Below are 18,803 nucleotides of genomic sequence, written 5' to 3'. Positions count from 1 at the left end.
CTTTCCTGGCGGTTGGGCTTTTTTATTATCGTTATATTTAATCCCTCCTCCCGCTCTCTCCTCCTCCCCGCCCGCGGTGCGTGTGCCACCGGGGAGGATGCACGCCTTCCCCAGCCCCTTACCCGGCAGCTCCAGCCGCGGCGGAGGGGCGCGGGGGGCAGCGGGAGGCAGCGGGGGGCCGAGGGGCCGGGGCAGCGCTGGGCCTCACTGGGCCGCGCCGCGCAAGCTGAGCCTCTGAGCTCCCCCGCCGCCTCCCGCCGCCCCTCCGTGCCTAAGTCTCCGCTCGCTTGTGTCCAGCGACGCGCACACACGCACGGAGGCACTCACTGACTCGCAGCACTCTGCCGAGCTGCCCATGCTGCCGAGCAGCGCCGCGCTGCTCCGCGCAGTCCGCCAGGAGCATCCCCCACCCCACTCTGTCCCTCCCTCCTTCCTCCTCCTCCTCCTCCTCCTCCCTCGCTCCCGCCCGCCGCTCTGAAGGATGCCCGGTAAGTAGCGACGAGTACCGGCACCTCTGCCGGTGCGTGATCTGACGGATTAGGGACCGCTTTATAATGGTGCCGCCCGCCGGGGTGGGGGTTGGGCGAGGGGAGGGGAGGTGACAGCGATCCGAGGCAGGAGACGGTGGGGCTCGCCGGGTGCTTCTCAGAAGGACTTTTAGCTGCGCGGCCGGGGCTTGGATGTGGGCTCTGAGGAACGGGGTCCGCGCACCGCAGCGGACACCGGCCGGGGCTGGGGCGTTCTGCCTGCGCTGCGGGCTGCTGCCTGCAGCACCGCGGTGAGTACGGTGCTCCGCGCGGCGCCGGGGTCCCCCGGGGACGGGAAAGGTGTGGAGGGTGCCCTGCCGTGCTGAGGGCTCCGTTCCCGGAGGCTCCGCTCTGCGTCTGGCTGGAAACGGGACGCGAAGGGCACGGTGCCCTCGGAGCGCCCCGGGGACGGTGCCCCGCTTTCTCCCCACCTCGATTTCAGCGATATCTCGGGGGACTGCCAACGCGGTCGGTGTTTCGGGAGCTGCGGTGCCGCCGTTCGGGCAGAGAGGAAGTTCCGCCGGGCGTCTCACCTGCGGAGGGGAGCACCCAGGTGCTGGGGCAGCGGAGCCTCGGCCGGTGCCAGGCAGCGCTGATAGGAGGTGCAGGCTGCTCTCCTTCCCGGCTGCTCCACCCGTGCTCCTCAAAACGCTTGTCCCTTAGGGAAAGCTTAATGTTTGCAGAATGCTTGCTATCGGTGCGCTTAGCTTCTGTTTGCGCACGGGTAACTCCGCTCTGGCTGGGGTTCAGCTGCAGCTACCAAATGCCAGGGACTCCGGGCAAAGGGGCTTTTTGTTCTCCTAGACTGTCTGGTGCAATCTGTGGGGTACATATATAAAAGCTGACTACTGCTGGACATTTTGAAGTGCATTTTGACAAGTCATTTAAATATTATTTTTCTTACTTTGAGAATCTCTGCTTTGACAATGGTATCTTAGTGTTTTGGAACCTGGATATGGTAACTCTCCCATTAAAGTCAATGGAAAAACTCCCAATGGAGTTCAGAGGAAGAAGGTTCTGGCCAATACCGAGTGAAAGGGACCGGGCAGAAGGCTGAGAGCTGGCAAAGTTATAGAGCTGGATAAAAGAAACTTCATTTTTTAAAACCCATCTTTTTAACCGAAGAGATTTAGCTGCACTGTGTCAGAAATATCTTCTGGATTTTCATTCCCACTTTGCAGTGGAGAAACAGAAGAGCGATTTCTTGTCACATTTCAAGATGGACTGAAGTCCATTGTTTTACCTATGGATGCTATAAAGTATTATTAGATTAGTACCTTATCGTTTTCCAGTGCTATATATATATATATTTTTTTTTTTTCGCTAAAATGTTAGAAGCAGAGGAAAACAACTGGATGACTTCAATGGCCTGTGGATCTGGCCCAGAAATGCTCAACAGAGAAGTAACAAGAGAAATGTAGTAGTTTGTAAGGAAAGGTGTTGCATAAGCATTTAACTCATGAACAGCCTCCCTCTAGGGAGGAGAAAAATTTAAATGTACATTAATTTTTTATCCTGTTTTTAAGAACTCTTTCACAGCACAGAAACAAATAAGAAAAAATGCTTCTGGTTAATAATTAAAAGGCCCATATTCATATGGACTGCAAAGCAGATTTTACGAAAATAAAAATAAAAATCTATTAGCAGATGGAATTCTAGTTCACAGAACACCCTCTTTTCAGTGCAGTGTTTAGACTGGGATCAGTCAGATATATAATGAAACACCAAATAAAAATATTGATATTCAAATGGCAAAAGCTAGCCCCATTCCTGTAACCTAACCACATACAATTCCTTGGAATGCCTTAAAAATGAAAGTAGGAAGACAATCTTTTATTTATCTTATTATGTTTTTTCTTTCAATTCTGAGTGTTAAGAGAACCCCCAAAATGCTGCATGTTGTCAACAGCTTGTCAAGCATCAGAATTATGCCCATACACCATGAAGAATGTGACTATTACATTGATAAGTGTGGTGGGTGATCCTGACTGGACACCAGATGCCCTCCAAAGCTGCTCTGTCACTCCCCTCCTTCACTGGGCAGGGGAGAGAGAATATTACCAAAGGCTCATGGGTAAAGGTAAGAACAGAAGGAGATCACTCACCAGGTACTGACATGGGCCAAATAGACTTGACCTGGGAAACTTAGTTTATTTATTACAAATCAAATCAGAGTAGGATAATGAGAAATAAAATCAAACCTTAAAACACCTTCCCCCCACCTTTTTTCCCAGGCTCAACTTCATTCTCAGTTTCTCTGCCTCCTCTCCTGCAGCTGCGCAAAGGGATGGGGAATAGGACTTGGGATCATTACATCACACGTTGTCTCTGCTGCTCCTTCTTCCTCATGGGGAGGACTCCTCACGCTCCTCCCCTGCTCCAGCGTGGGGTCCCTCTCATGGAAGACAGTCCTTCAGGGACTTCTCCAATGTAAGTCCTTCCCATGGGCTGCTGTTCTTCATTAACTGCTTCAGTGTAGGTCCCTCCCATGGGGTGCAGTCCTTCAGGAACAGACTGCTCCAGCCTGGGTTCCCATGAGGGGTCACAAGTCCTACAGCAAGCCTGCTCCAGCATGGGCTCCTCTCTCCTAGGGGCCACAACTCCTGCCAGGAACCTGCTCCAACACGGGCTTCCCACATGGTCACAGCCTCCTTTGGGCATCCCCTTGCTCCAGTGTGGGGTCCTCCATGGGCTACAGGTGGAGACCTGCTCCATCATGGATCTCCATGGGCTGCAGGAGCACAGCTGCCTCACCATGGTCTGCACCAAAGGCTGCAGGGGAATCTCTGCTCTGGTGCCTCATTGTCATGGTTTAAATCACTAGGACACCTCCTGCCCTCCTTCTGTACTGACTTTGGAGTCTGCAGAGATGTTTCTCTTCTGTATTTTCACTCCTCTATTCCAGCTGTTGTTGAGCAGCAGTTCTTCACTATGTTATCCCCTAGGTGCTACCACTATCTCTGATGGGCTTGGTTTTGAACAGCAGTGAGTCTGTCTTGGAGCCAGCTGGCATTGGCTCTGTCAGACATGGATGAAGCTTCTAGCAGCTTCTCACAGAAGCCACTTCATTTGCACCCTACTCCCAAAACCTTGCCACGCAAACCCAATAGAATAAGAAAAATAGCCTGTCTCAGTTATGGTCAAATAATAATTTTCCCTTCTAAGCATAAGTTTGTGTTAATAGGGAAGTATAAAAAAAGTTTGAGAAGTTGCATCGCTTGTTCATTGTTATTTGTAGGCTTTTGATAGAATTGCCATTGAATTAAACTGAACATGCCACTGATACTTAAATGTGAACAGATTAAGATGTTCATGTTAAAATGGAAAAAACCCTGTAAAATGGACAAATGCTTCACTGATTATCTCTTTTCCCTGGCAACTAGATCAGGAAGATAGAAACATCCTTCTTAAAATTTCATATTAGAAGTTCCTTTCTAACTTCCCTGTTCAGATGTTTCTTTTATCACGTGTCCTCTATGGAGGGGAAGGGTGCATATTTTATGAGTTTCTTTGAGCTGCTTTGTTGCTTCATACATTCTTCATTTTATCTGCTGTTTACTGATAAATTGCAATTCTATCTTGTTAGGGTTTTTTTGAGGGGGTGGTGATAATACTTCGATTTCAAGTCAAATGTTAAAAATATGGTGATTATTTCCATATTAAGAGGTTTGGACTGGTTTTGTTTGGGATTTTTGTTTGGTTTTGTGGCATTTTTCTGGGAGTGCTGGTGGGTTTTTTGAAGGTCCAAAGCAATGCTTAATCCTCTTTCTTAGTTGGATGAAAAGAGTCAGCAGTTCTAAAAATGAGGACATACATTTGCAATAATCTTCAGTTTTGTCCTGAGAGCCATCATCTGAAATACTATATTCTTTCCATTTTTTGTTCTGATACTTATTATTCATATGTACATATAGAAATACAGCCAGATGCTGTTGTGGACAGCATGTCCAAATAGAAAGTTATTTTTTTCAGGCTTACCTGTAACTAAAGAGTAGATAAGCTTTGAGTTTTAAAACAGGGTTGAAAGAAGCCAGAAAATGAAGTACTGGGAATCTCCAGGACATGGTTCTGCATATGCATTAGTTGCTTTTAGCATCTTTATAAACCCTATTCTGTTTTTAGGACTAAGTGCTGTTCATCTTTATTTAGATGTATCTTTTTCTAGCCTATGTTTGCTGTCCTTTGCCTGGCCTGACTGAAACTTGTTTATACTATTGTATTGCTATGGTTGTTAAGTCGATGGTAGCAAGCGTTTACAGGTCTCTTATCATTTGAATCTAGGAAGCAATATTAGTGGGATTGTTGAAAGTCACCTGAATTTTGCAATTATTACACCTTTAAAACTTTTTTAAACTAAATTTGATTGTTTATTAGTCCTAGAACATATTTGTCTGATAATTTGTTTAGGACTATATTCTTCTATCGAGCAATTTAAGAACAAAAGCCTCCACTGTAGCTCAAATCAATCAAAATATTGCTTTTAGGTTATACGTTGTACATATGGAACCTGGCATGTAAAGCAGATGGTATGTAAAATTATGCGTAACATGTCTGGAAAGCCATACAATATCTAAATGCAGTGCAACAGAACAAGGAAAGAGTGTCACATGCAACTTAAAATATAAATTACTGGCCTATGTCTAGTCTCAAGTGTGTTTTGTTTTCACATGTGTGTGTGTGCAAGTTCAATTTTCTTTTACTTTTATCAGGCTATTTCCTTGATAATATGATCTTCCCCACAAAAGCATGCAGATTGAAATGATACGCTACTGGATAAATGAAATAAAGATGGATATACAAGAAAAACTAGTTGAGTTTAGTTTGGGTTCAGAATACAAATGCTTGGAAATTAAAAAAATAATCAAGAACAGAAGTTTTAATCTTTAAGGAAAACACCCAGACACCATTTGCCACCAAAATTGTGTTTTTCTATATTATTTATGCACTTAGTTTGCTCAACCCAGCAACAGGACTTAACAGTACTCCTGTCCTGTTGCATAAATACTGCATTAGCTCCACACACCCTCTCTCAAGTATTACAAGTCTGTAAGCACAAAATTTCTTCCTGAACAAATAAGCATTACTGTGCATTGTTAACACAATCAGATGAAACGGTAATTGCAGAAAGATTCACATCAGCAAAGCTGTTAAATAAATATTAATCTTTAAGCATGTGCTGACCTCAAAGGGACCTAATCACATGTTTTGTTGAACAAAGATGCTTTTGTGATCAATGACCATGCAAAGTAATAATTTTCCCAAGTTTATTCAAGTGCCTACATCTGTGGTTATGAAATATTGTGAGCATCAGACAACCTTAATTTTTAAATGTCAGGGGAAAAGCTTTAAATATTTCTACTTTTTTTTTTTCAAATTTTTTTTTTAATACTTCAGAAATACTACAAGCTATTAACTGTTTTAGAAAGAGTTGCACAGCTGTACTCTTTAATATTTCTAATTGAAATGAACTTTTGTAGATAAGATGTGAAGGCTGAAGTTTATCATGAGGGACTACCACAAAGTCAACTCTAGATATGGTATCAGGAACTGATACTGCGTAAGGTAGACTTTAATAGCCAATTTTGTAAGATCCAGCTGTTTTTCAAGGAGGCAAATCAAAGGCATGCCTCCATGTTTAAACTATTGAATACCCCCCAATATTTTTTAAGGCTTTTAAAGGTACCTAAGTTGACATGGAATATTTCACACTGAAAAAAAAAAAAAAAAAAAAATTCTAATTGCTTTACTTTTTGTGCACTGTCACTCTTAGTCTTTATGCCTCCTACTGTTTGCAACAGTGTTGCTTTAGAAAATACAGCTCTCTGTCTAGGAGATTAAAGTAACACATTTGTCCTGGTATGTTACAGAACAGTGTCTATCAATCCGTTTCTCTTTTGGAGATGAAAGAACTTTTATCCATTCAAATCACTGTAATACAATCTTGTATTATAACGGCTTGAACAATCTTAACTGCACACAGTTGCTGGAGTCTCCAAAGGGCTGTCATAAATAAAACTATTAGACTGTATTATAACAGACACATATTCAGAGTCTACCGGGGATAACAGGCTTTTATATTATAGCACAAATCACTAAAAAATCCCTGTGAATACAAAAAAAAAAAAAAAAAAAAAAAAAGATTGGTAGAAGGACTTTGTGAACAAATTTATAATCAATATATATATATGCTATTTTTTTCCTTAAAAGTATGTAAAGGAAATGTTAATATTAATGGATTAATCCTATGTAGAGTTAAGTGGAAACTGAGCCAATGAATAAGGGATTTGTCCTCTGCAACAGGTACTTAAGCTTGCTCAGCAGCATGTAAACTTTTCTACACTCACTGATGGACATTCAACCTACATCAAAACCTCCCTTTGCAACCTGGCATATCTTGTATGATGACAGCATTAGAAAACTGGTATCTCATGGGAGACAAGTCAGTTTACATCAGTGGAAATGGATTTACACTGCATCCTGGATTCTGTACAGACAGGTTTGTTTTTATTTTTTCTCTTACCAGGTACTACTATAGAAGGTACGACTTTTGTGAGGCGTAGAGACACAACTGAGTTTAGCTAACCCCTAAATGAACCTAGAAACAAAGTTGGAAATGGTGGAGACATGGCAAATTGAAGTAAAAATGTGTAAGAATGTGCTTTGTTGTTTTTTTTTTTAAGAGGAGAAAATACATACTTTTCAATGAAAGATCCTTAAGACAGAAGTAAAGCATAAAAATAAATTAAATTGAGATTAAAACCGGAATTACTAAAGTTGAGTTACCTAATGTGTTCTGGCCATGGGAAAAGTACTAAAGCTGATGTACTGATAGGATGGGAGCTTCAAAAGAGGACAAAAGCCAGAAAATAACCTTTTTCTGTGTTAGAAATCCAGATGGCCCTAGCAGATTTTGTGTGTGTTTGTATACACATTTGTCTGTCCGTATACATGTGCACACACACACATATATATATTTATCCTTTTAATATTGAAATCTGCATAATGCCCTACTTTGTTACTGCCTGGTTTCCTCACCCCAGCAAGGATTTCTGGTTATTCTTCCTTTCTGACCATGAAGCCACTGAGGAAGATATGACAGCGCACTAAATAGCTGAGAGTGGTTAAACTGTTTCCTGAAGGTAAAACAGCAGGGTCCAATGGTTCTCCTGCAGAATGTTTTAAACCTAAGGCTATAAATAATAGCCAGTGCTGCCAAAAAAAAAAAAAAAAAAAAAAAAAAAGAAAGGCAACTGACTTCTGAAAGAGGAGAAAACAAAATGCATTTCCTTTTCAGTGTCTAGTGTCTGAAGCCAATGCTACATCATGTCCTGAAAAATATGAATCTGAAAGATATTTTGCTAGCTACAGGCTACTGTCATCTACAATCACAATCAAGGTCTTCCTGTAGAGACTTGAAAAAGCAACTATGGTCTTACATTGAAGAACCAGGAAATATTATCTGTGAATGTAATGTGGAGCTTTCGGAAAAGAGAAGATGACAGTAGAACAGAGGAGTATTTAATACAGCATTGCATTTAATACAGTAAATAGATACACAATATTTTAACATCAGCTTTTCATGCTCAAAAGACAGTTGACTAGATTGAGTATAGGGAAATTTGGTATGATGTCAGAAGTAAGATTTGGTGAAAATGATTTTAGGTGATTTGCTGCTGCATGTCCTCACCTCTGTTAATGCTGTGTAAGTATAAATAATATCAGAGGTGACAGCAAATCCTTCCTATTTATAATTTCACATTCTTCCCTCTTGTGAAAGGACTAATATCTAACGTAAAGAAACCAGATTTGCAGTAGGAAAAAAGCCTATCAGTGAAGAGTCTATCAGTATAGTCAAACAACACACCCTTATTTGTCTTCCAGTAGAAAATTACATCTCTGAATGGCGATGCACTATCCAGCTAAAATAATGTATTATAATCTTTTTGGTAAATCAAGAAAGAAAATATGACTGATAAGCTTTTTGCCAACCACAGAGGACAGCAGAACAGCCTACAATACTCCAAGTGAGATCTCACAAGAGCAGAGTAGAGGGGTAGGATCACCTCCTTTGACCTCCTGGTCACGCTTCTTTTGATGCAGCCCAGGATACAGTTGGCTTTCTGGGCTGCAAGCGCACACTGCCGGCTCATGTTCATTTTCTCATCAACAAACACCCCCAAGTCCTTCTCCACAGGGCTGACTCTGAACCTCTTCTCTGCCCAACCTGTAGCTGGGCCTGGGATGTGCTGGACCTGGGATGTGCTGGACCTTGCACTTGTCATGGTTAAACTTCATAAGGTTGGCATCAGCCCACCTCACAAGCGTGTCAAGGTCCCTCTGGATGGCATTCCTTCCCTCCAGTGTATCAACCAAAACACACAGCTTGGTGACATCGGCAAACTTGCTGAGGGCGCACTCAATCCCACTGTCCATGTCACCAACAAAGATGTTGAACAACACCAATCCCTGAGGGCCACCACTCATTACTGGTTTCCAGCTGGACATTGAGCCATTGACCACAACTTTTTGCGTGCAACCATCCAGCCAGGTCTTTATCCACTGAGTGGTCCACCTATCAGAATGATGTCTCTCCAATTTAGAGACAAGGATATTGTGCAGGACAGTGTCGAAGGCTTTCCACAAGTCCAGGTAGATGACGTCAACTGCTCTACCCCTGTCTGTCAGTTCTGTAGCCCCATCATAGAAAGCCACCAAATTCAGGCAGGACTTCCCCTTAGTGAAGCCATGCTGGCTGTCACCAAGCACCTTGTTGTATTTTGTGTGCCTTAGCATGCCTTCCAGGAGAATCTGCTCGAAGATTTTGCCAGGCACAGAGGTGAGACTGACTGGTCTGTAATTCCCCGGGTCATCCATTTCCCTCTTCTTGAAAATGGGGGTTATATTTCCCTTTTTCCAGTCATTGGGAACTTCACCTGACTGCCATGATTTTTCAAATACGATGGACAGTGGCTTAGCAAATTCATTCTCCAGCTCCTTCAGGACCCGTGGATGGATTTCATCAGGACCCATGGACTTGTGCATATTCAGGTTCTTAAGAACCAGATCCTCTCAAATTCCTTCAGGCATAGCCGAACAACCTGCACTTCAAAAAGCAACTGAAGGAAAACAAAACCCAGACTTCCATTCAGATCTACCTAAAAGCATGTTTAATTTCTTTGGTTGCTTTCCCAGCAGCTCCTTCAGGGCTGCTCACTGGCTTCTAGTGTGAAAGATGCAGGCGAACGTGAATCGACATCTCTTTCCTCCCTTTTATATTGAACCTACAGTGTTGTAACAGCATTTTCTTCTCTCTTGGTGTGCAGCAAAAATATTTACAGTGCAAATGCTTTAGAGACTGTTTTGTATACCTCTACCTTACACAATTTAATAGCAAGAAAAACAAAGGATGAATTTCATGACAGAAACTTCACTCACCAGCATTACCCTTGAACAGAAGTTACTTTCTTTAACAAAAGTAGATTGAAAAAGATTTATCTGTCATTCAGATTTACCATCTTTCTTCTTAACAAAGCAAAATTTGTGGTTTTCTTTTTGTTTCAGAACCAAATAAGTTTCTTAAAGATACGTATGTCATTTTTCTTTTATGCTTTTTTTTTTTGGGGGGGGGGGGGAATTGGGGAAGAATTTCACTGAGATAAAGAGGTGGAAAGAAAAAGAAAAAGCAAGAAAAATATTTCTAAGCTGAAAGATAAATTTCTCTTTTACACAAAGTAAACGTATCTGATTGATGCCTCTCATTTCTCACCTTGAAATAATGAAATAAGTCTTGAAAATTCCATATTTTTAATCTCATTTCAGAATGAATAAAAACTTTTCAACACCAAAATATTGTCTTTGAAGATATTTTACTCAGCTCTCATGAAATACCTAAAGCTGGTTGAAATTTCTTTAAAATTTATGAGGTTTAGACATAGAAGTTCCTCGAAACCAACTCTGTCTGTAGAAAAGACAGATTTTCATAATTTTTCTGTGTTCTGTCATTATATATCAATTAATATATTTTTTTATCTCTAAGGTGACTTTTGTAAAAATAAGGAAAAATCAAAACCTGAAAAAATTGTCCCCAAAATATTGACAAAAGATTCTTGATTTCTCCTTAATAAAAATATTTTTCTGTTTAATCTTTTAAGATTTTTGGCTTTCTTTTACAATTTCCAAAAGGAATTTTGAAAGCTCCAAACATTTTTCCTTATGGAGAGTATACTTCTTACTCAGTTTTAGATCCATACCATTGGGTAGATCATAGTTTTGGTCTAACAGATAAAGTGAAAATATTGGAAAGGTAACAAAGTGTTTTCTTGGGAAGTTTGCTTACTGTTTTATTCCTGAATACAACTCATTCATTGAGGCAGACTTAACATTAGAACAGAAAGAGGAAAGGAATTGTCTCTTTGTTGTAACTTAAGTAAAATAGTGAGTGTGAAATCCTGTGTGTCTTTTTAACCACTCTAAGAGGAAATATCCTCTGACTGAACTGTACTTAGCTTAGGATGTAGGTTTAAAAGACATTTAGTGGCCAGCTGGAAAGAAATCTAATTTACTTAGTCTACTGTTTCAGGAATTTAAGTTGAATATGTGTTGTTTATGTGACTTGACATGTATCAGTAAGTAGTGCTTATGAATGAGACAGCTTGCCTCTGGGCTCGGATGTATGTCAGCACCAGTGCATGCATTAATATGGAAAGCACAGCATGGAGATACAGTGTAAATCTCCAGCACGGTGGTAGACAGAAGATGGCCACTCACTTCTGTTTATCCCCAGGGACATAAGAGAACCGATTTGTCAGGGTTTGTTTCTTTTATTCCAGTAATAATGAGAGATTAATTGAGAGCATTTACTGTTGGGAGACTAATTGGGAGTGTTTGTTGCTTAGATTTATTTTTTTTTTTATTCTGTTACAGCTGAATTTCTGCTCTTTGCCTATATTTTTTTTTTTTTTTTTTTATGAATTAACTGAATGATGCAAGGCCTGAAGGCCAGAAAAGCATCACCACTTCCAGATGGTTAAATTCCCTTAGCCTCCTGAGTACAGGCTGCAGTTAGACTGCCTCTTGGGAACAGTCCCCAAGCTGGGCTAGTGCCCTGGTTGTGCTCAGTAATCCCTTGGGAGACTACTGGTCAAATAGTCAAGATCAAAATAGTGTTAGGGACTGCCCTGAGATTTGATGTTTCAGTAAAAAAGAATAGTTCCTGGGCACAGCACCATTTACTTCACTTGTATAAATGAAGTTTTATGTAGGTCAGTATGACTCCAAATATGTAGACAGTGTTTATTCACTTTTCTTGTCAGGAATGAACTCCACTGATATAAGTGGTGTTGCTACAGCACAGCATGACGTTTTGCCAAATAATGTAAAAGGGGCTTAACATTTGTTTGCAAGCAGTCATTAACTGTGGTATATGCAATAATGTTCTGAAAGTAGTGGAAGACAAACCTGGTAAAATGTTTTAGAAAACAGTAGCTACTGTTTGCATACTTTTCTTTGTTTACAGCTACATTTCTCATTGAATTATTGGTCAGTTTATCCAGAAATTGCCGCCATAGGAAAGCTAATACCTATTTGAATGCATTTGCTGACAGAAGTTTGCAAAGTATTGAAAAATCTGGTTTAGACAAGGGAGGGTACAAGCACTTCTTGAAGATGCATTACTAACTTTGGTCAGAGAATACAAATGGAGACAAAAATCCTAATTTGGTAGAATATTCAGTATTCTGTATGTCAGAAAAAATCACAAGTGTTTTAGGGTATAGTCTCAGAAATCAAACACCTTTAAGCTTTAAAACACAGACCTTCTCAGCTAAATAAAATTATCCTTGCACAGGATAGTTGGAAACATTTTTTATATTGGAAACATTTTTTATAACTAATTGTATGACAGTGGACTAATTCATTTAGTTATGATGGAAAAATACAATACAGTGGTTATTATCACAGGTTTTTATTTCTTGTTATTTAGCATGACTGTTGCATTCTTTGCAATATCTGCAAGTCATCTTCTCTACTATTTTTTCATCTTTTTCTGCTTTTTCGGATTTTATGATCCTTTTACTGATGCAGGATAAAAAAAATCTTCAAAAAGTGAAAATTAATCTCGGTGTGGTAAATAAAATGTGGGTAAATAAAAATGTTGTTTAAGAGAGATTCTACTTCTCACTGTAATCCTTCAGTACTGGTTTTGTGGTTCATGGTTTGCGGATGTAACCTACAGTGCTTTGAGGGGAAAGTTACCTACCAGAGAGATAATACTTTCCTACCAATGGTAAAATAATTGCCTCCAAATGCTGTGACCCCAGGTGTGCAGTAAGACTGAATCTCAAGGGGAAGATCATGACGTCCCTATGCCCTTCTCTGGACAATGCTTTCAGTTAGGTTCTGGCAAGCTGCACTGATTTAATGGGAGAAAAAACAAACCTAAATCTTTTAGCCGTATCTTCCACTAAGTGATGCTTTTAGGATATCTCTCAGGGGAGTCTCAAGGAGTATGATTTAGCGATTGCATAAGTACATATAAAATGAACCTGATGGGCCCAACCTACAAAAAACAAACAAACAAACAAACAAACCTGAATCTGATAAATAGAATAAATAGACAGAAGCCAAATATCAGTTTCATTACTCAGTAGGAGGTATTTGGCTTGACCGAAGAATAAGTTAAGATTTTTCTAGAAAACAGAAACTCAGGGAAGTACACCAGGATATTGAGCTTATCTTTTGTTTGGAAGTTGGGATGATATGCATATCGCTTACTTTGCTTTCCTAGAGAAATCACTGGATTCTCTAAAATTCTTCATGCTTGGAAAATTATGTGTAATATGACACTTCATAAATATGTCAAAAATAATAGGACTGAAACTGCTATTTAAAGGCCCCTGGTAAAATTCTGAGAAAGGGGTGTGTGATTGTTTATGATGCACCTATAGATACTGATTTTTAACTAATTATTAAATATGTATTGCACACACCCTTACCAAAGTATAAATGCATTTTATCACTAGGTATGGGATGCAATGATTAAGAAGAACTGAGTGCATTCTAAAATGTTTAACTTCTTTGTCAGTAATAGTTAAAAAGTATTAGTTAAATAAGTAGATCTAAAGCTGGCCTGGAGCTTCTTTCGGGTTTGGCTGAAGCATGTCTACTAACTACAACTGTAATTAATGTTCTGAAGAGCATCCTGCTCCTTGCGTCCTGCTGTGATGCAAAGCCTCTGTTACCTCTACCCTTATTTCTTCTCTCTCTTCAGTTTGTTCTACAGGGATGGTAGCTCTCCATGTATGAATGCAAGTCATGCAGTCCAGAAGAAGAGGAGCTCTTACCAAATAGTTGCTAAGGGACAGTGAACTAGTAGCCTGTCTGAAATCTGTGGCAGACACAAAATTTACCATGAGTTTGAGATTTAAGTGTCTCTCTTTCAAATATGAGGCTTTTTTGTCCAGCTTATTTCTTGGATAAAGCTCAAAAATTATAACCTAGCTCTGCAGATCTCTTTGCAAACTGTCTTGTTATGCAAACATGGTCATTTGTGGCAATAAGTGTGTCTATTAGATATTTCAGCCTAAGTTAGAAAGGTACTTTGAACAGATGTTAGGTTGAGACATCCAGGGAGAAAGATCATGACACATTTTGTGACAATGTCGTACTGGTGCCAATAGCTTCCTATAAACTATGAAAAAGCAGATGTTACTCTGGCCAAAACTGTATCTTCCTCTTGACTGCTTTCAGCGGGTGGCAGGCCTGACTCTCACCCCCTAGAACTAACCTTGAAGCTGTTGTTATGGTAATGGAGGCCCTTGTATTAGCCTGGTCCTGCAGCTCTTTGGCACACACTAGAGCAAAATTGTTCTAGCCTGACTGTGTCAACTGCTGCTTCAAAAGTGATACTGCCTGCTTATAACTCAAAGCATAACTCTGTCATACATATATTTAGTGCAATATGGTTCTTAAAAGGCATTTTAATCTGCTGGCATTTTAGTTCGTAGGCCTCTGGGATCAGCTTGAAAAATTGCACTAAAGCTGAACTTACTCTGATATTCTGGGCAGCCTTCTGTATTTTAAGTAACTATCCTCAGAAGGCCACCCTTTTCAAAAATTATCCTTAAGACTGCATACAGATTTTTAAGCTGAGTTCAGTTAATAGCACACTGACATGCAGACTGAAATATATGAAAATGCAGGGTAAGAATCTCTGAATTTATATATACCAACATTTGTTTCAGTTTTTATTATCTGAGTATCTGGCCCATAGATTGCTAAATATATGAGTTCTGTGTTACTGTAATTGTTCGTATTTGCATCTGAATTAACTGTTCTGCATTGTTAGTTTTGTAGTTGACTGCCTATTCAAAAATGTGGATTATTTTGAAACCTATATAGGAAATTATCCTTTTATGATCTGGAATTAGACAAGGTGAAAGATACAGGTTTATTTTACAATCATTCCTTAATCCATTCCTTTACACGTATATAAAGAAAAAATAAGATTATCAACATTTTGTCTTGAAAAAGGTTTATGTATTTCTTATGTAGCTTATTCAGTATTGCTTCTTCTCTCAGTGCTGTGCTTGTTACTGATTCCCATCGTGGAACAATCCTCATGCCCCCTGCCTGTGTTTTACAGCTTCCGCTGTGGTATCTTCTATTGCAAAAGTGAATCCAATGTCCCTTGCTTGTCCAGCCCAACACATTGGTGTCCTCTGGTTGTCTACTATCTACCTCCTTCAGCCTGACCCTACCCTCACCCTCAGACCCTTTCCAAACTGCAGATTGCAGTGGGCATCCAGCCATGGTATGGGACCAGCTTTTGGGCACAAAATAAACCCTACTGCTTCCAGGCAGGGACTGTCACCCATTAGCCATCTGTTCTGCCTGATCATTAAGGGTAAAAGATGCCCAGAGGTAGTTTTTAGCAAGGCGTTGAGCAAATGTACCTTTCTGGTTCTCGCAAACCCTCTCTTGCTTACAGCTTTACTTACAGCTTTAAAGGCATGCTAGGTCTAACCTTCTCTGTACTGAAATGAAATTTTGAAAATATGACAACAGTTCCCAGCTCACAGCACATCTTCTTACTTAGCTTGACTGGAGCTGTTGTCCTTTGGGAAGAGGTCTTTTGGAGCCAGAGGGAAAGAAAAGATGAGCTCAATATATTCCTTATTCTACCAGCTGCCGCCAAATGTATTCATCTTCCCTCTGAGGAACTGTGAGTCCAGATCCATTCCTACTGTGCACCCTGATGAGACAGAGTGACATCTTCCATGATAGGTGAATAGGCTGTGGTTCCAACCTTTTTTCTTTTTTTTTTTTTTTTTTTTTTTGGTCACAACTAATGAAGAATGCCAAAACAGATGTGTTTCACTGTTGTGCTTTGTGGAGCAGAATGAAGCAAAAAGCTTAGAATGGCAGTTACATTTAAATCTTGCAGCATGCCGTGTGTTTAGACTGTGAGAAGAAGAGATTCTTCAGCTTCCAAGATAAGCCACAGTCTTTTCTAAGTGCTCCAGTAAGCTCTAGGAAGAAGGTTTAACAACTGCTCATCTACCCTGTGTTGGAAAACGCTTATTAACTTCTGAATGTGTCCAGCCCTTTGCTAGTTAGCAAAGAATTTCTAGAATGCTTCTTCAGCTCCTTCTAAGATTGTGTATCTTATTTTTAGATTGATAGCAAACTGTGCCTGGCAGTGACATCTGCAAGCTATTCTTTCTGGGGCTGAATGGTTGCTTTTGTGCTAGATGTGTGATGCTCTTTGAGTAGAAGGAGGGCAGGATTTGCTTCAGGGGTTTTATTTTATCCTTGTCCTGATCTAAAATCATTGCCTCCTTAGGAACTGGATGGGTTTGTTTGTTCATTAGTTGAGGTAGATAATGATTCTGATTATTTTTTTGATCCAAATAATGCAAATAAAAAAGTAATGGTAATATTTTATTCATACATTTATTAGTTTATTTATTCTTTCTTTCTTTTATATTATTTATTAGTATTAAAATTATAAAAAAACAAAACAGATGGAAAAATAAAATTACGCAACTTCACAAATAATCCATTACTTCAGTATACAAATTGTTCTGTTAAAATTTGTAAGCATCGGTTGTATAGAAGATGTAAAAGTATATAAAAAAGTCTTTCTGGTTTTTCATGTTTAGACACCTCTTTTGAGAGTTCTGGTAGTTCTGATTAGGCTCCTTGTGAGGAAAGAAGCCTCACATCAAACTATCCTGCTTGATTAGTTGTCTGTTTTCTCATTTGGGGATATCTTTGTTGAAAAAAAAAAATTCTAAATGGCATTCCATTCCCTTTTTCTTCCTCTTGGGAAGTGCACATAGAGTTGGTCCTCTTTTTGTGAACTCTAACTGTGATTATTATTCAACAGGTTCAGGTCTTGAATAATAAATACTGTGTTACTTGCTTTCGTCATGCTAAGTGATCCATCTCAAATCCTCATTTATATGAAGACTGACCTATGCTTTCTTAGTCTTTCCTCTTTCCCATAGCTGACCCAGAATTTCAATGTCACAGTAAGAAAATAACACCTATGCAAAAATAATCCACTTTATTAGATATCATTCTCAGTAGCATCACACTTTCACCTTTCTCAAAATTAAATGGCAAATTAATAAATTGTTGTTTTTGTCCAATCATAATGCAAAACTGTGACTACTTAACATGTTCATGCCCTTCATGTAGTTGAAATTTGCAAATATTAATGAGATTATACCACTGTTCTGCCAATAAATATCAACTGAGTTAATTTATATGGAGGTCTTAGGATTTCTGCAGAATGATTTTTCATTGTCACTCTAAAGTTTTTATTATAAATCTAACAGATCCTGACTACCTTTTTTAATTAACTTAAATCCTCTCAAACTCTATGTAGCATGTCACTGGATATAACACATACAGTTCTTGCACATGTAAGGAGACAGGGAGAATGCATGTTGACGTGACAGTTGCTTATAAAGTGTTAAAACTATTTGGACCCTTGTGTTTGCATCTGTAGCTGGAAATAAGTGAATCACAGACAATCTAGACCTATTAAATGTGTAACTCCTTCCGGAATTAATATGTCTCTCCTGAGCAAAAAAAACATCCAGCACTGTCTCTGAGAGACAGCCCAAAGCTCCTTGTTAGTTTATATGTAGCAGCTTTACAATCAAAAGTGACCCTGTGATTAACAAACTCCTTGGTTACTCATAAAAAGTGCTGGATAAAGGTGAATCCTTTTACACAGACCCTGGTATAGTCAAAGCTGAACACTTGCATGCACACAGAGAAGATAAACTAGGTGATATTTTTGATGAAAATATCATCATTAGAGTGTTTCTAACTACTTTAGTTGTGTTTAATAAGTTTGAAGAGTCAATGCTCAGTTTTGAATGGATTGTAAGCTTCAGAAAATATCTCTGAACTGAAATTTCCAAGATGAGCCTATTGCTGTTGGTGTCTGGGAAGTTCAAGGAAAATATTTTCTCTTTATGTTTTTACCTTTAAGGAAAACTCCACATAATGCTAATCTTAAAGAAGTAAAAGACTTGAATAATTTTAATGCCTGTGAAAACTGAAACTTCCAGGGCTGGAAAACTGAAAAAGTTAAATCCCAAACTATGGCCCAAATAAATCTTTCTTAAAATGTATTTGGTCATTCCATTGACTGAGGTCTAGCTTTTCAAATAGTGTATAGTGCAAAGGTTATTTTTTCTAAAATTATAAATAAGTGTAGTTCTATATATATATATATTTGTAACTATTTGAAATATTCTGAGCAGTCAAAGGGAAGAGAGAGATATCTTGTCCTCTGTATATGGCTTGAAGGGTGTCCTAATGCACATCTTCAACTTTTCATTGAAGAATGCTGTCCTGTGGACTGCTTACAGAGAATGGGAGTCTATATCTGAGACAGGCAGTTGAATGACATTGTATAATACACAGTTAGCTATTTCAAACTGACAAATCATTTTCTCTTGTTATCTTCCTCTCACGTTTTCCTTTAAAACAAAATCACCAGATAACCTTAGAAAAATAATGAGTCCACCTAGTGAGAGGAAATTAAAGCTCTCATTGTGCAAAAAAAAACCACCCCAAAATAACACAAAAAAAAAACCTTAGTAAAAATAACTTTTATTGCAAGTATTACCTCCCAATTTTCTGTACCTTGTGTTTTGAAAAAAGTCAGACTAAGTTATCCTTTTGTTTCCTCATAACCTTAGAATCTGTGTCAGCACATTTTATGTTTTATTGGAATCTGGCACTGGCATTTCTCTG

At 39.4% G+C, this 18,803-nt stretch overlaps 1 protein-coding gene across 3 annotated transcripts in view; it reads left to right on the top strand.

The window, feature by feature from the left end:
• Positions 1-420: 420 nt before the first annotated feature.
• Positions 421-18,803, top strand: part of HS3ST5 (heparan sulfate-glucosamine 3-sulfotransferase 5) — a 203,124-nt gene continuing 184,741 nt past the window's right edge. For 2 of the 3 annotated variants that reach the window (XM_061366850.1, XM_061366851.1), the window contains exon 1: positions 588-778. The gene's annotated coding sequence lies outside the window, so the exon portion shown is untranslated. Of the gene's footprint in view, positions 489-587; positions 779-18,803 lie in introns of those variants that run through there. The other variant, XM_061366853.1, reaches the window with a different exon arrangement.

Source organism: Neopsephotus bourkii, unplaced genomic scaffold (assembly GCF_033783945.1).
Source record: "Neopsephotus bourkii isolate Nb327-2 ecotype Australia unplaced genomic scaffold, CSIRO-AGI_Nbou_v1 NB_1358, whole genome shotgun sequence".
Classification (NCBI taxonomy): Eukaryota; Metazoa; Chordata; class Aves; order Psittaciformes; family Psittacidae; genus Neopsephotus; species Neopsephotus bourkii.
The sequence above is the reverse complement of the archived record's forward strand: the minus strand, read 5'-3'. Positions and strand labels throughout refer to the sequence as shown.